Source organism: Lissotriton helveticus, chromosome 2_1, assembly GCF_964261635.1.
Source record: "Lissotriton helveticus chromosome 2_1, aLisHel1.1, whole genome shotgun sequence".
In the NCBI taxonomy this organism is placed as follows: Eukaryota; Metazoa; Chordata; class Amphibia; order Caudata; family Salamandridae; genus Lissotriton; species Lissotriton helveticus.
In genome coordinates, this window is record NC_136059.1 from 1,652,842,769 (window position 1) to 1,652,859,437 (window position 16,669).

The 16,669-nt window shown below is 54.3% G+C and overlaps 1 protein-coding gene across 5 annotated transcripts in view; it reads left to right on the forward strand.

Annotated features, from left to right (window-relative positions):
• The window catches only part of TBCK (TBC1 domain containing kinase), a 1,465,497-nt gene that overhangs the window by 858,230 nt on the left and 590,598 nt on the right, over positions 1–16,669 (forward strand). The window lies entirely within an intron of this gene.

Sequence of the window (16,669 nt, forward strand, 5' to 3'; positions counted from 1 at the left end):
GTTCCTACTGGTAAAAGGCGATCCTCTACTGACTTGCATCCATGCACACACAAGTGTTAGTCAATTGGTGATGTCCTTTATCGCCATCATTTGTGCCATTTATTACATCATCTTCTCTGGCACAAGGATGCTGCCATTGAGACAGTGGTAGACCTGTATCTTTAGAAACCCAGTTGCTCCAGGCCTGCTAGTTTAGCAAAAGAGGATCATAGAGCTCTATGGGTTTCAATCAACCCTCATAGCTAGCATCTTCTGCAAATAATGCCTGGGTGTGCCAGACAATAGGAGTCTTAACATCAGAATCCCAGGAAAGCAAGGCTTCACTTTTAGGGTCCCACATGCATGCTTTGGGTTCACCTTGTTGAACTTGAATGTGCCAGTGAATGTGCTATGATTCAGTACCATGGACTTGGCTTACACAGCATTTTCCAGTGGAGTAGATATTACCAGAATATCACAAGACATTGCAGAGCAATCATTGTGTTTACATTATAAAAGCAGTGGTATTATGAAGTGTGTCGTTTTTAGGTCTCGTGACCTATCAATGCGCATGCGCATTGAGAGAAGCGAGACTATAGGGCTTTAAACAAAGTTTAACTAACTGTGGCGATTTGGTGCTGTGCCCGTGCGCTTTTAGGTCAATGCGCAAGCGCATTGACCTAAAATGCGCGTGCACAGCATCAAATCGCCATCTGTTCCCCAGCAGCACTCCTCCCACTCCTTTGAAGTGAAGCTTAGCTTCACTTCAAAGGCCCCTGCCGCTCTCCCCGCTCCGCCCCCTGCTGCGGCCGTGTCGCACTTCTCCTCCCCCCTCCCCACATTAATCCCCTCCTTTTGTCTCTCCCTATCCCTCTTACTTCACCTTTTTCTCTCTCCTTCCCTCTGCTTCGCCATCTCTTCTTTCCCTCTCGATTCCCCATGTTTCCTCCTTTCCATATTTTTTCCGTTCTCTACTTCTCTCTGTCCCTTACCTCTGAGTTGTCCGCTCTCCCTTTCTCTCACCGCACACCCCTTCCCTCCCTCCACTCGTCTGTTCTCTCCCTGCCCCCTTGTTTTTTTTTCCTCGCACAAATGTGAAAGCACTGTACAGCAGCAGAGAACAGGCTCCGCTTCCCTTGTGTCGTGTTTCCAGTGACTGCGGTAGTGTCCCTTACCTAATGAATGAGTGCTAAAATATTAATTGTGCACAAATGCATCCCGGACGTTCCTATGGCAAACGACCAGAATTAACGGGCAAGGCAACTGGCTGTTATGCAGGCACATAAGTGTTTCATTATTAGCCAACAGTGTGAAGTCCAACATTATCAAGTGCAAAAATAGTATATCTGAAAGAAACAGGTTAGTATTAGATTCCTTACCTTAGAATATCCCCAGGCGTCAGTCTGGATCCGGAAACTTTTGCGTAGCAGTACCCCTGCGCGTCGGTAGGCGTCGTCTGCAGGCGTCCCCTGCGGCTCCGCGTCGTCGGCGTCGTGCGCCGTGATGACGTCGCTGGAGTATATAGACGCCGCCTCCGCGCGCTGACGTCAGTTCTTCTTTTTTCCGCGCCAGTTAGCGCAGATCCGAAGAGCAGTACTCCGGTCTTTTGACCAAGTTTTTTGTTAACTGATTGATCTTTACGGTGCCGGTAGGATGCCCGGTTTCAAGAGTTGTGACGAGTGCGACCGCATGATGTCGGTCACCGACCACCATCGACTCTGCCTCCGGTGTCTGGGCGCGGACCACGACGTGGAGTCCTGCGTCGACTGTCGGGCCTTGACTGGAAAAGCTAGGCGGGAGCGGTCCCGCAAGCTTCTCGAACTCCGGTTGTCGGCCCCGCGTCGAGAGCGGTCCCGGTCCGGTCGGAGGTCGAGGGAGCGGTCGAGGGAGCGGTCGCGGAGCCGCCATGGGCGCTCCGGGAGTCGCCACCATTCCTCCGGCTCGTCAGGTAAGCACAAGAAGTCGGGGCGTCGCCATCGCACCCCCGACTCCCCCCGACGCCCGCGTGCTGCGGCCGGGGGCTCGGGTGACCCCACCCCCGCGGTCCCGCATGGGTCGCCGACGCCGTCTGCCCCACACCTGTCGGTCCCTGGGGAAGGCGCGTCGCGTGAGGAGATCGAGGCCTTCCTCATTGCTATGAGGGCGAGGTCTTCTCCGGCGGGGCCTTCGGCGCCTGCGGGCCCGTCGGTCCCGTCTGGGGGCCCGAGCGGTTCGGGTGCTCCTGCCCCGGCGCCGCCGGTGGCTCCGGCCCCGGCGCCGCTGGTTCCCTCTGGTTCGTCGCCGGCTGGTCTCCCGGCCTCTCCGGCGTCGGTTCCTGTGGGCCAGCCCAGGGTACCGCCCCCGCGTGGTGCAGCGACTCCGCCGTCGGCTCCGGCCGGCGTCGGGTCCCCGGCACCGACGCCGCGCGGCGCCACCCCCCTTTCCTCCCCGACTCCGGACTCGGAGCCGGACCGGCGTCGGCCGACGCCGGACCCGACGCCGATGGGGCCTGTTGACCCCGATGTCTATATCGTCGACCCAGAATATGGGTATGACGAGGAGGAGTATGGTGAGGGTTGGGAGGGGTCTGAGGACCCTCTATCCCGTGCCTGCCAGTACGATGTGGACTGGGTAGGTGATCTGGGTGATGCCAGTGGCCTGGACGAGTCGCCCAACCCTGGGTTTGTCTCTCCGTCCCCTGTGGCGTCCGAGGCGGGTGCTGCCTATTCGGTGGTCCTGATGAGGGCTGCCAAGGCCTTACACCTTGAGCTCCCCGTCGCGAAGGTCAAACCGAATATCCTGACGGAAGTTTTTAAACCGCAGTCATGCCCCCAGGAGCCTCTGCTGCCGTTTAATGAGGCCCTGACGGATGTCCTTCTGGGCACCTGGTCCAGGCCCGCCTCTGGTGCGCCGGTTGACCGGAACGTTGCCAGGCGTCACCGTCCCTGCGCGGACGACCCTGCCTTCCTGTCCACCCATCCCTCCCCGGAGAGTCTGGTGATCCAGGCCTCCACTTCGCAGTCCGCATTTCCGTCGGCTCCGCCCGACCGGGAATCAAAGAGGTACGACCAATTCGGAAAGAAAGTGTTTTCCTCTTTGAGTGCTGGACTGCGGTCTTGTAACACCGCGTGCCTCTTGGGCCGCTACACCCACTCCCTGTGGGATACGGTCGAGGAGTGTTTGCCGCAATGCCCCCAGGAAGTGCGGGACAAGCTCACCCGGGCCTTTGTTGAAGGCCGGGATGCGGCGCGGTACTCGATCCGTTGTGGTCTGGACACCACGGACTCCCTGGGACGGGCCATGTCCACTACGGTGGCGATTCGTCGCCATGCCTGGCTGAGATCTGCCAACTTCTCACCAGACGTCCAAAATACGCTTATGGACATGCCATTTGATGGCAGTCGCCTATTTGGTGACAAAGCGGACCACGCGCTGGAGCGCTTCAAGGACTCCAGGGTCACGGCCAAGTCCTTGGGTCTCTCGACCCAGACCCAGCGCCAGCAGACGGGTTCGTTTCGGCCCTTTCGTGGCCAAGGGAGAGGAGGTCCCACACGTGCTGCCAGCCACGCGGCGCAGAGCGCTCCCCAGCGCGGTGGCGCCCGTGGTTTCCGCCGTGGTGGCGGTAGAGGCCAGCGTCGTGGTCAGTCCACGCCTCCCTCCGCTGCGGCATCCAAGCCTTCCTAGTCCGAGCTTTCGGGCTCACGTGACGCCAGTGGGTGGCAGGGTTCGCCATCACCACTCCCGCTGGCGCGCGATAACATCGGACAGGTGGGTGCTGCAGCTTGTCCGAAGGGGCTATGCCCTCCCCTTCGAGTCCACTCCTCCAGCCATGCCACCGCAGAACCACCGTGTGTCGGGGGACCACTTGACACTTCTGCAGGAGGAAGTTACGGCCCTCTTGGCCAAGGGGGCCATCGAGCGCGTTCCTGGGCCAGAAGTAGGGTGTGGTTGCTACTCCCACTACTTTCTGGTACCCAAGAAGGACAAGGGAGGCCTGCGTCCTATCTTGGATCTACGGAACGTCAACGGCTTCCTCCGGAAGGAGAAGTTCAAGATGTTGACTTTGGCTCAGGTCTTGGCTGCTCTAGACCCACAAGACTGGATGGTAGCGTTGGACTTGCAGGATGCGTACTTTCACATCCCCGTCCTGCCGGCCCACCGGCGTTACCTGCGGTTCACGGTAGGCCACGAGCATTTTCAGTTTATCGTGCTCCCATTCGGCCTTACCAGCGCCCCACGGGTGTTCACGAAAGTGATGGCGGTGGTCGCAGCTCATCTGCGCCGGTTAGGGGTTTCAGTCTTCCCCTACCTCGACGACTGGCTGTTGAAGGCGGGCTCGCCCCAGACAGTCGTCCACCACCTTCAGATGACGGCAGACCTCCTGCACGAGTTGGGGTTTTCCATCAATGTGCCGAAATCACACCTGTGTCCCTCTCAAAAGCTCCTTTTCATCGGAGCGGTTCTCGACTCGGCGCAGTTTCGGGTTTATCCCCCGGAACGGCGGGTCCGGGATATTCAGGCTCTGATTCCCATCTTTCAGCCGTTATCCCGGGTTTCGGTCAGGTTGACGCTGCGGCTTCTGGGGCTGATGGCCTCCTGCATCCTTCTGGTGCATCACGCCAGATGGCGGATGCGGGCTCTGCAGTGGGACCTGAAGTTTCAGTGGGCCCAGCATCAGGGCAACCTATCCGACCATGTCCTGATCTCGGAGGGCACTGCGAGACAGTTGCAGTGGTGGCTTACAGACCGCGATTGGGTCAGGGGCAGATCCCTCTCCCTTCCCCAGCCGGAGCACGTGGTTGTGACGGACGCGTCCCTCCAAGGCTGGGGTGGCCACTTGGGAGAGGCGGAGATCAGAGGCCTCTGGTCTCCGGCGGAGTCCCGGCTCCATATCAACATGTTGGAGCTGCGGGCGATTCGCCTGGCACTGAAGGCATTCCTCCCCTTTGTCAACGGGAGTGTAGTGCAGGTGTTCACGGACAACACCACCGCCATGTGGTACTGCAACAAACAGGGCGGTGTGGGGTCGTGGACCCTTTGCCAAGAGGCTCTGCGCCTCTGGCAATGGCTGGAACGTCAGGGCGTGACTCTGACGGTTCAACACCTGGCAGGTTCTCTGAACGCCAGGGCGGACGAACTCAGCCGTCGGTGCTCGGTGGATCACGAATGGCGTCTGAACTCGGATGTGGCGAGAGGCCTCTTTCAGCAATGGGGAGAGCCTTGGTTAGATCTATTCGCCACAGAAGAGAACGCGCAATGTCATCAGTTCTGCGCGTTGGAGTTTCCAAGACGGCACTCGCTCGGCGACGCCTTTCGGCGCGAGTGGAGTTGCGGTCTGTTGTACGCCTTTCCGCCTATACCACTTCTGCCCAGAGTGCTGAAGAAGATCAGGCGCGACCGGGCCCAAGTTATCCTTGTGGCTCCGGACTGGGCTCGAAGGTACTGGTATCCCGAGCTACTCAGCATGACAGTCGGTCCCTCGATCCGCCTGCCCCTTCAGGAGGACCTTCTGTCGCAGCAGCAGGGGACGGTCCTCCACCCGAACCTGTCCAGTCTCCACCTCCATGCGTGGAGATTGAGCGGCGACAGTTGAGGCCATTTGACTTGCCTCCTGAAGTCTGTGATGTCATTCTGGCAGCCAGGCGTCCCTCCACAAAGTCGGTATACGCCTGCCGGTGGAACAGATTTGTGGCATGGTGCACAGCGAAGGCTGTGGATCCCCTTTCTGCCCCTCTATCTGAGGTTCTCCTCTTCCTCCTTTCCCTTGCCCAGCAGGGCTCTGCTCTGGGCACTATCAAGGGCTATCTTTCTGCCCTTTCCGCCTTCTTGAGGCTACCTGATCAGCCATCTTTGTTCAAGTCCCCTATTGTGTTAAGATTCTTAAAGGGCATCACGCACATGTATCCTCCAGCTCCGTTCGTGATGCCTCAGTGGGACTTGAACCTGGTTTTGACTTTCCTGATGTGCGCTCCCTTTGAGCCCCTTCATTCCTGTCCTCTCCGTCTTCTCACCTTAAAGACGGCCTTCCTGGTAGCCATCACCTCTGCCAGGAGAGTGAGTGAGCTCCAGGCTCTTTCTGTTCAACCTCCTTTCTTGTCTGTTCATCCTGATAAGGTGGTTCTTCGGACCAGACCTTCTTTCCTGCCCAAGGTAGTCTCTGCTTTTCACATTGGGCAGTCCATCACCTTGCCCTCCTTCTTCCCGCCTCCGCATCCTTCAAAGGATGAAGAGCGGCTCCATCGTCTGGACCCAAAACGTGCGCTTTCATTCTATATGGATCGCACACGCCAGTTCCGGGTGGATGACCAACTGTTTGTTGGCTACGTGGGTGAGAAGAAGGGAAGGGCGGTACAGAAACGGACCATCTCTCGGTGGGTCGTCCTGTGCATCAAAGCATGCTACTCTTTGGCTCGGAAGGAGCCTCCTGTTGGGCTGAGGGCCCATTCCACTCGGGCCACGGCGGCTACTACTGCCCTGGGCCGGGGAGTCCCTTTGCAGGACATTTGCCAGGCGGCCACGTGGGCCTCGCTGCACACCTTTGCGAGGCACTACTGCCTGGACAGTCAAGTCCGGAGGGATGGCTTCTTTGGCCGTTCGGTCCTCCAGGACTTTCTGGTGTAGGTTGTATTGGTTCGCAGACCCACCACCGGGGTTGGTATTGCTGGGGTATCTATTCTAAGGTAAGGAATCTAATACTAACCTGTTTCTTTCAGATGAACAAGTTACTTACCTTCGGTAACGATATATCTGTAAGAAACAGTAGTTAGTATTAGATTCCTTACCGCCCCGCCCATCCTCCCCGTTCTGCGAACTGATACCTAGGGTTAGGGACATCCCTTTCAGGGCCCTAGTTTCAAATGGCACCAGTGTTGGTTCTCACATGGCTCTGCGTGTTCTGGCGCGGAAAAGCTGTGTGCAAAGAACTGACGTCAGCGCGCGGAGGCGGCGTCTATATACTCCAGCGACGTCATCACGGCGCACGACGCCGACGACGCGGAGCCGCAGGGGACGCCTGCAGACGACGCCTACCGACGCGCAGGGGTACTGCTACGCAAAAGTTTCCGGATCCAGACTGACGCCTGGGGATATTCTAAGGTAAGGAATCTAATACTAACTACTGTTTCTTACAGATATATCGTTACCGAAGGTAAGTAACTTGTTCTTTACAGCATGCGGTGCACATATTCGCCGTAATATAAATAAAAGGGCTACATGAGAAAAAATATTTTAAGATACATCTTTACCAAATGTGCAGCTCACAATGTAATGTCCCAGTCCTGCTATATGCACTCCTTTCTCCCTCTCTCCCGCTGCCTAGTCCTCCCACCCCCTCCCTCTCCAGCGCGCGCTCCACTCGCATCTGCCTGCTGCTCCCCCGCCCACCCCCCCCACTCCCCCAACCAGCAATTCACACACAGCAACGCCACTCACACACGCAACGCAACTCATCCACGCAACCCCACTCGACGCAACCCCACTCGACGCAACCCCACTCATCGACGCAACCCCACTCATCGACGCAACCCCACTCATCGACGCAACCCCACTCATCGACGCAACGCCACTCATCGACGCAACGCCACTCACACACGCAACGCCACTCACACACGCAACGCCACTCACACACGCAACGCCACTCACACACGCAACGCCACTCACACACGCAACTCATCCACGCAACCCCACTCATCCACGCAACCCCACTCATCCACGCAACGCCACTCACACACGCAACGCCACTCACACACGCAACGCCACTCACACACGCAACGCCACTCACACACGCAACTCATCCACGCAACCCCACTCATCCACGCAACGCCACTCATCCACGCAACGCCACTCACACACACAACGCCACTCACACACGCAACGCCACTCACACACGCAACGCCACTCACACACCCAACGCCACTCACACACCCAACGCCACTCACACACCCAACGCCACTCACACACCCAACGCCACTCACACATGCATCGCCACTCACACACGCAACGCCACTCACACACGCAACGCCACTCACACACGCAACGCCACTCACACACGCAACGCCACTCACACACGCAACTCATCCACGCAACCCCACTCATCCACGCAACCCCACTCATCCACGCAACCCCACTCATCGACGCAACGCCACTCACCCACGCAACGCCACTCACACACGCAACGCCACTCACACACGCAACTCATCCACGCAACCCCACTCATCCACGCAACCCCACTCATCCACGCAACCCCACTCATCCACGCAACCCCACTCATCGACGCAACCCCACTCATCGACGCAACGCCACTCACCCACGCAACGCCACTCACACACACAAAGCCACTCACACACGCAACGCCACTCACACACGCAACGCCACTCACACACGCAACTCATCCACGCAACCCCACTCATCCACGCAACCCCACTCATCCACGCAACCCCACTCATCCACGCAACCCCACTCATCCACGCAACCCCACTCATCGACGCAACCCCACTCATCGACGCAACGCCACTCACCCACGCAACGCCACTCACCCACGCAACGCCACTCACCCACGCAACGCCACTCACCCACGCAACGCCACTCACCCACGCAACGCCACTCACCCACGCAACGCCACTCACCCACGCAACGCCACTCACACACGTAACGCCACTCACACACGTAACGCCACTCACACACGCAACGCCACTCACACACGCAACGCCACTCACACACGCAACGCCACTCACACACGCAACGCCACTCACACACGCAACGCCACTCACACACGCAACGCCACTCACACACGCAACGCCACTCACACACGCAACGCCACTCACACACTCAACGCCACTCACACACGCAACGCCACTCACACACGCAACGCCACTCACACACCCAACGCCACTCACACACGCAACGCCACTAATACACGCAACGCCACTCACACACGCAACTCATCCACGCAACCCCACTCATCCACGCAACCCCACTCATCGACGCAACGCCACTCACACACGCAACGCCACTCACACACGCAACGCCACTCACCCACGCAACGCCACTCACCCACGCAACGCCACTCACACACGCAACGCCACTCACACACGCAACGCCACTCACACACGCAACTCATCCACGCAACCCCACTCATCCACGCAACCCCACTCATCCACGCAACCCCACTCATCCACGCAACCCCACTCACACTCGCAACCCCACTCACACACGCAACGCCACTCACACACGCAACGCCACTCACCCACGCAACGCCACTCACCCACGCAACGCCACTCACCCACGCAACGCCACTCACCCACGCAACGCCACTCACCCACTCAACGCCACTCACCCACGCAACGCCACTCACCCACGCAACGCGACTCACCCACGCAACTCATCCACGCAACCCCACTCATCCACGCAACGCCACTCACACACGCAACGCCACTCACATACGCAACTCACCCACGCAACCCCACTCATCCACGCAACGCCACTCACACACGCAACGCCACTCACACACCCAACGCCACTCACACACGCAACGCCACTCACAGACGCAACGCCACTCACACACGCAACTCATCCACGCAACCCCACTCATCCACGCAACCCCACTCATCCACGCACCGCCACTCATCGACGCACCGCCACTCACACACGCAACGCCACTCACACACGCAACGCCACTCACACACGCAACTCCACTCACACACGCAACGCCACTCACACACGCAACGCCACTCACACACGCAACGCCACTCACACACGCAACGCCACTCACACACGCAACGCCACTCACACACGCAACGCCACTCACACACGCAACGCCACTCACACACGCAACGCCACTCACACACGCAACGCCACTCACACACGCAACGCCACTCACACACGCAACTCATCCACGCAACCCCACTCACACACGCAACCCCACTCACACACGCAACGCCACTCACACACGCAACGCCACTCACACACGCAACGCCACTCACACACGCAACGCCACTCACACACGCAACGCCACTCACACACGCAACTCATCCATGCAACCCCACTCATCCACGCAACCCCACCCACACACGCAACGCCACTCACACACGCAACGCCACTCACACACGCAACGCCACTCACACACGCAACGCCACTCACACACGCAACGCCACTCACACACGCAACGCCACTCACACACGCAACGCCACTCACACACGCAACGCCACTCACACACGCAACGCCACTCACACACGCAACGCCACTCACAGCCACTCATCGACGCAACGCCACTCATCGACGCAACGCCACTCATCGACGCAACGCCACTCATCGACGCAACGCCACTCATCGACGCAACGCCACTCATCGACGCAACGCCACTCATCGACCCAACGCCACTCACACACGCAACGCCACTCACACACGCAACTCATCCACGCAACGCCACTCATCCACGCAACGCCACTCATCCACGCAACGCCACTCATCCACGCAACGCCACTCATCCACGCAACGCCACTCATCCACGCAACGCCACTCATCCACGCAACGCCACTCATCCATTTGCAAAACCAAAAGGTCAAACTCTTCTATTGCGAGACCTTTTGCATTTTCAATGCTTGTTTTACTTCTAACATAATGTTTTCATTTATAAACGTATTTTTGTCCAGTCTCTCTTCCTCGTATTCTACTGCTGATGTTTTAGTTGGTGAACCCAGAAACAAGAAGAGGTGTGGTTCCCTCTCTGTGGGATATCAACAAATCATATTTTCATATGTACACGTATAAGCATTACAATCAATGGGTACTACTGCCTTTCTTTAGTATATTTACACGCGTGTCCATTACTTGGTGATTTTGTGCACTTTTATCAGCTAATTGTTCCCATGTTCCAGTATGACACAACTGTCCATTTACCATTGAAGGTACAAAGATGCCTGTCTCTGGGTAACATGTTTTCATGAAGTGTTTGGTTCAATTGAAGTGCTTCCTAATTGTATCTATTTGATGCAAGTGCTGCTCTGAATCTCCATAAAGCTTGTGCCATGCTGGTGTATGGGTTTGGGACCGTAGGGTTCTTTCACCACTTCCTAATTTCTCAATCTCCATCCTCTGTCATGCCAATCTGATAGAGAATTCTAGCCGCAGATTCCTTACTTTAGAATATTCCCCTGCAATATCCATGTCAATTCTTGGATATTGTAAGTGAACAGGGAACCAATAAGGAGTACATGGGCTGGACACTCATTGTTACAAGTCTCCCACTCCATGATAGCTTCACTGTATTATGCGATGTTTAGTAGCAAACATCTCGTCTTAATAAACCTGCACTGGTTCTTGGCGGGAAGCTTCAGAGGCCTTGCCGCCTTGGAAACGCGACTCCAGCCTCTCCTGATAGAAGGAACAGGCCTCCCTCCTATCCTCACCCCTTTTGGTGGGAAGAATGACGGGAAACCAAGTTAGAATAGTAGGTGTGTCCCGTCTGCTAACTCCTCCCCTCTGGTGTTGGAGGCGAGGTGAAGCACATTTTTCAGTGCCTGCCATCTTGATGATGGTGGGACTTCTCCAGGCAGGGCTAGGGCTACGTACCGCTCCCTCAGGAGGTGGGCATTAAAGAGGGTGTAGACACCCCAGGTAAGGGGCTCATTGGCCACTACCTGTCACTCCCTTGTAAATGCCCCTACATTTAGTATTTAGGTGGCATTCCCAGACCCTGAACTTAGATTCCACTGATACAAGAAGATGATGACCGAAGAAACACTGTTGGACCAAGAACCGCAGACCTTGTGGTGGACTTTGGGCGCAACCTCCTACCTTCTGCCATAGAACTCGACAATCACCATCCTCTACCTTGTCTCATCACTGTGTGGCCTCCACAAACCCAGAGGGTCATCAGCATTTTGAAATGTGCAAAAGAACTCCCTCTAGCTAGAGGTACTATCTCCCAGCAGCTGTAGGCACCAAAAACAGCAAATCCCTGTCCAGCGTTGTCCAGCTCCCCAGACCGACCGACATCTCAGAGTGTCATCCGAAGGTATACCTGCTCTGGAGGGTCAGCTCTGCCTCTGCACCAAGTCTTGAGGCCCCAGGACCCACCCGAGCTGCACAGCACCAATACCCAGGGTACTGGACAACCTGCTGGAAAAACCTACAAAACCGAGTCCAGGCAGACTCCAATTTTACAGTGAGCCAGCACCAGACGAGGGACTTCAGAACTCCATAGACCCACCTCAGCAGTGGCCCAGCAGCACCAAAATCGTTGCTCCAAGGAGCCAGCCCCTGACCGTGAGGTTCAACTTTGCTTGCTTGTGCTCAGCGGCCCTTCTTCACTGCACTCAGCCCCCTGGCCAAGTCATCTTCAAGTCAGCTGTGCTTCTGAGGCCCCAGAGACTTTGCCACCTCTACTGTCCCTTGAGAGCCCTACAGATGGCCCCCTAGCTTCGTAGTGCACCAGTTACAAAGTCCCCTTTTTCCATGTTTCCAGAGAAACCCAGGAAGCTCCCGAGAACTTGGCATTGGCACTTTAGATCTTGGTCCTGAACCTTCCGATTTCCAAAAGAGTAACCATATTATAACTGCACTGCTATTTCCAATTGCCTTTGACTTTTCAAAGGAAATACATTGGTGTAATTGCCCACAACTGTGATTAGTGCCTTTCACTGTGATTTATCGTATTGCGAACAGTATTTACCTTGCACCCAAAGTTCTTGGTCTAAATATTTATATAAAAAGATAACTATTCTTTGGTCTACCATGGATTACTGTAAAGCTGCAACTCTGGAGGGATACTATATGGTTTGATAATGCATACCTCTTTGTAACATGTATATGTCTGAACAAAATTTCAATACATTTTTTTTTTTTAAAGAGTACTATTTTTCTAATTTGGCCTCAACTTCATTTCTTGAGTGTGTCTATCATTTATTGCCTGTGTGTGTACAACAAATGCTTAGCACTACCCTCTGATAAGCCTAACTGCTTGCCCACACTACCCCAAAATAGAGTGTTAGTATTATCTACTTTTCTCTCTGTAAACCAATAAGGGTCTCTTCGGTCTATGTGGACAGTGTATCCCCATTGTGGTGCATTATATAGAGAGATGGTTTTCCTACACCGATGTTTCATTCTCTATCCTCGGTTTCAGTAAGACTGACTCTGAGGCTGTATGGCCTCCTGCATCCTGCGTGTGACACATGCCCACTGGCATATGCAGGCCCTGCAGTGACACCTGAAGTTCCAGTGAGTGTAGCATCAGGGGAATCTCTCAACATGGTCCAGATCATAGAGAGCTGCAAACGATCTGCTGCTGTGGTTAACAAACTGCGATTGGGTCAGCGGCAGACAGCTCCCACTTCCTCAACTGGATCTGCCAGTAGTGGCAGATGCATCACTCCAGGGATGGGGCGGCCATCGGGGGAGGTGGAGATCAGAGGCCTCTGGTCCCTGGCAGAATCCGGACTCCACATCAACCTATTGGAGCTTCGGGGGATCTGGCTGGCATTGAAAGCCTTTCTACCCTCCATCAAGGAAAAACATGTGCAGGTGTTTACGGACAACACCACCGCCATGGGTACTGCAACATGGAGGGCAGGCTGGGGTCGTGGCCCTTTGTCAAGAGTCCTTGCATCTCTGGACATGACTGGAATGTCAGGATATATCCCTGGTGGTTCAGCAACGAAGATGCCTAGCGGGTCACGAGTCGCGTCAGCATCTGAAGGTGATGCAAGGTTTCTTTCAGAAGTGGGGAGAGCCTTGGCTAGATCTGTTCCCACTGCCGCGAATGACCAATGCCAGCAGTTTTGCTCTCTGGAGTTTCCAAGGTGGCTATCACTCGGAGAGCCGCTTTACGTGTCAAGTGGATCTCAGGCCTCCTGTATGCCTTTCAGTCCATACCACTCCTGACCAGAGTTCTCAAGAAGATCAGTAACGACTGGACTCAAGCCATCCTTGTGGCTCCGGACTGGGCTTGAGGAGTTTGGTATCCCGAGCTATTGAGCATGGCCATCGGTCCTCCGATCAGGCCATCCCTTCAGGAGGATCTTCTGTTGCAGCAGCAAGAGAGGGTCTTCTACCTCAACCTGTCAGCGCTCTGCCTTCATGCATGGAGAATGAGCGGCGACAGTAGACGGCTTTCTACATTCCACCAAAATCTGCAATGTTATCTTGCAGCCCGGCATTCCTCCACCAAGATGGTATACTCCGGTCGTTGGAATAGATTTGTGGCATGGTGTGCTGAGAAACTGATTAATCCCTTATCTACTCCCCTTTCCCAGGTAATTTTGTTTACCCTTACTCTAGCCCAGAAGGGCTCTGTATTAGACACTTTGAAAACGTATTTATTTGCCATCTCCGCCTTTCAGCGGCTACCAGTTCAGCCCTTTCTCTTCGAGCCTCTATTCTGAATAAGTTTCTTGAAGGTCTATAACGCGTTTCCTCCTTCTCCCTTTGTTATGTCTCAGTAGGACCGTAACTTGTTTCTTAATTTCTTAATGTGCGCTCCCTTTGTGCCACTTCATTCTTGTCTTTTTAGGCTCCTCCTCATCAAGACAGCCTTTCTTTTAATATATTTGATTTGTTTTTAAACAAAAATGACAAAAGATGAAAATCTCCAATGTTCACAAGTATCCTTATATCATATTTTGCATTTGATGTATGGCAGCAGACATTGGATCTCCTTTTTCAATAGCCTTTGCTTGTACACTCTCTAAGCACGAGCACACTCCATGCCACCCCATCATGCTGCTTCACTATTTCACCATATAGTAATTCACCAGTTAGTCATGTCCTGCCCCTTCTATTTTTTTATAGCATATTTTATTTCGTTTTCCAACATTACAACATGGTTATGCAACCCAAAAAACAGCTCCCCAACACCCAACCACCCCTAAAGGTCACTGGCTGAATTACTTTCGTATCACTAGCCCAGCCATTCCAAATCTAATTTTTGGGCATCCTCTCTCCTTATAAATCACCTTTTCCTGCGTGTAGCAAATATTAAGTTCTCTTCCCCTGTCTCTCACCGTTGGCATCACTGAGGAGGTCTATTTGCATGTCACTTATCTCTTAGCCAGAATGACGCCTAGATTAAATAGCAGCCACTGATAGGAAGATGCCTCAGATCTGTTCCATATCTTCAACAGTGCCCACCTGAATATTAGTTGTGCCCTCCAACCTATGAGTCACCCTCTCCCACAATTTACGAAGGAACATGCCCCTCCGCCCACATCCGTGCAAACACTTTTCATCCGGTACTCTTCCCAGTTTATGTAAGAGGATCCTGGTATAGTATACTCTATGTAAAATCGTGTCCTCTCACCCTCCCTACATCTCCTTTTTCCCTGACAAGCTGGTTTCTCGGACTCCAGCATCCTCCTTGCTTAAGGTAGTCAACCTGTTCCATGTTGGCCAGTCTATCACTTTGCCTACCTTTTACACTCCGGCTCATCCCTCTACGGGCGATTAGAGACTCCATCAACTGGACCCAAAAAGAGAGTTGTCATTCTGACTTGACTGCACAAAACCAGTCCGGGTAGACAATCAACTCTTCATGGGGTATGCCAAGGCCAAGAACGAGAAGGTTGTGAGAAATGGATCATCTCCAGATGGATCGTACCTTCATTGTAATCTGCTTTGCATTGGCCAAAGAGCAACCCCTTGAGGGTTTGCATACTCATTTCACCACATCCAAGGCTGCAACCACTGCGTAGGCACACAGTTCTGGTCCTGGACATCATCCAGGCAGCAATGTGGAAACCGGAACATAGTCACCAAGCACTACTCCTGGGACAGTCAGGTCTGTCGAGACAGGCCCTTTGCTCGTTCGATTCTACAGGCCTTTTTAGTGTGAAATGGTTTCGCAGGCCCACCTCCGGGGAGTTATTGCTTGGGTATCAATTCTAAGGTAAGGAATCTGCGGCTAGAAGTCTCTAGCAGCTGAACAAGTTACTTACCTTTGGTAGCGCCTTATCTGGTAGATACTCTGTTTAGCCACGGATTCCTTATTGACCCACCCATCCTCCCCTCTCTGCGAACGGATTTCTAGGGAACATCCCCGTTTTACGGCCCTATTTTCCACACCAGTGCTCAGTGTTCTTTGTGGCTCAGCTCGCCTGGTGTGGAAAGTCGCAAAAAGAAACTGACGTCAGCGTGCTGGGGTGGCACTTATATAGGCATCTCACATGTTGCTTCCGGCCCAGATGGCAAAGCCACATGGAGCTAAGCGACACCAACTAGTGGCGCGCATGGGGAACTGCTCACGAAAAATTTCTGGATCCAGTCTGACTCTGGGGATAAAACCTGAGGTTAGGAATCTGCAGCTAGATAGTCTCTCCAGAATAAGGTGCTACCGAAGGATAGTAGTTGTTCATTTCAGGTTAAGTGCACATTCCATCCCACCATCGAGTCTTATTTGCTGATGGTCAGATGCCTTATTCGTTTGTACTACCTTGTTCTCTTGTCAAGTGTCTAGCACTACCTTTCTCCTTCTCATTGAACTTGCTGGGTCTCTGTGATCATATTCTTTGTAGGAGGCATTTCTTTACGAGCACGCTGGTAGTTTATAATGGATCTACCAACATTTCCAGTTTACAGTGACCTAGCACAGAATGCCAGCAAGTGTGTTCCCATGTTACTCCATGCAGTATTTTATAAATGTTGCATACTGGGGGCATGGCTTTTCTTGGGGATATTCTTCGTTTTTCAGTGTCTTTATATCTGCCTTCGTGAAATTCGC